The following is a 1,964-nucleotide window of genomic DNA, read 5'->3' as shown; positions in this document are numbered from 1 at the left end:
CTCCTAGGAAGAGGAAAACTACGGAGTTGCCCCCTGATGTGAGAAAGGATGGCCTCAATCATTTCCCAACATGGGAAACCCGACAGAGATGCAAGCACTGTGTGGGCCACTTTGCCCATGTGTTCTGTGAGAAATGCAGGGTGCATCTTTGTCTGAACAAGGACAGAAACTGTTTCCAAGGCTATCATAATGCAAAATAAAAAGGTTGTGAGCCACAATATGTGTAGAAAATAACTGAAATGTTATGTTCTCGAGACTGCCTCCCTGCCAGTTCCATTGGTGGATTTGTTATTACTGCATTGTTGTAGTACTTTTTATGTTTGGAATTAACAATTTATCTGAGTTATTTGTGTTTTATTATGTTTTTGTTTCTTCAAGAAAAAATCATCTCTGAGCATTGTGACCCGATGTATCAAATATGATACAAAATGAAACTCATATATGGAAAATGATATTTGAAAAAAAAAAATTTTTGTTTGTTCAGAGGGACCAATAAAGGCTCCAGTTTCAATAAATTGGAATTTTCTGTCAGTTATTTCATGGTGTAGGCTTTACAGGGTTAAAATATATCTGGGTCTGCAGGCCAAATGCAGTAATATAGTACTTGAAATACAAATACTTTTAAAAGTAAAGCCCTTCATTTTTAACGATTAAACCTGCAGCCAGTGCAGTGGCCTGCTTTTGTTTTACTCTGCGCAGTTGGAGAAAGTTTGCCATTTGTTCATTAATGTCCCATGAGCCTTTGCTACTTAGATAAAGTCAGCACCATGAGTGAAGACTATCTGCACTACAGCCCCTTATGTAGTCATTGGGCCAATGGATGAAATGACCGTGGAAATACTGTGTTTTTACATAGGATGACAGGTTACAGCCTAGTAACTATGTCAACTGCTGGTGGGCCAAATCAAATGACTTGGCGGGCCAAATTTGGCCCACGGGCCCCATTTTGGGCTCCTCTGCTTTAGATGCACTCTTTTACATCTCCGTCATCTTTTGCTGCTACATTACTTAGTCTTTTTTTTCATAAAATCTGGATTCTGCATAAATGTTTTGGCCTTTTCGCTATGTTACCTCAAACAGACAGTTTTAAAACCAAACAAATGGGTGTAAATTTAGACTGGAAGACTCACTCACCTGCTCCATCCAATCACCACGTCACACTCCCAACTGCAGTCAATCAGCATCAGATCCTCGCCTCACAGTRCCAATCTACTCACATGGATCCAGGTCTAAAGGCTCAGCACCCAAGGATCRGCCTGCTCTCCTKACACATTCAACCCACCTCCATCTCAGACTCTTCCTGGCTACCCSTTCCCTCTGGACTCCACACCACCACCAGTGTCCGAGCCCCGGGGGGAAGACGGGATCACTAGCTCTCAGTAGTTCGCTGCACTCACGTCTTCTGCCGGGGCTTGAACGCCAAAGAACTTCCTCATATCAATAAAACTGTTTAACTGCTGCATTTCTGTGTGTGAGTCTTTCCAGGTTGAARTCTCTGCAGCTGCATTTCCAAAAACAATTCATTCAGGATTTCAGTTCTGTACAGAGCCCTCTCATGTTTGAAGTATTAGTTGAAATCAGAAGACTTAATATTTTGTTTTACCACTAGTTATATGTTTCATGTTCTTTTATGGTGATTGGGTTGATTTACAGAGTTATAAGCTTTTTGTTGAATCAGCTATTATGTTTGTGTACAGTTATCTTAGAAATAGGAAATAATGTATAATGTTTACTGTTTTTTTTCTTGTACCCCCTCTAGGTATCTGGGGGAGTAGGTGTTGGTGGGGGGTGGGGGCAGGATGGTGCGTTGTTTGAATTTTGTTGCAATGTTTTATTTCTGAGTGGACCCCTAGTATTTGCTTAAGTGATAAAGATAAGAAATTCAGAAAGTCAGAAAGCACAATGCAAAGAATGTTGTTTTGATATTTGTTTTGTTTTTGTGTTGTGAGCAAGCTTGTTACATC

Source organism: Austrofundulus limnaeus, unplaced genomic scaffold (genome assembly GCF_001266775.1).
Source record: "Austrofundulus limnaeus strain Quisiro unplaced genomic scaffold, Austrofundulus_limnaeus-1.0 Scaffold19, whole genome shotgun sequence".
In the NCBI taxonomy this organism is placed as follows: Eukaryota; Metazoa; Chordata; class Actinopteri; order Cyprinodontiformes; family Rivulidae; genus Austrofundulus; species Austrofundulus limnaeus.
This window is presented reverse-complemented; position numbering follows the sequence as displayed.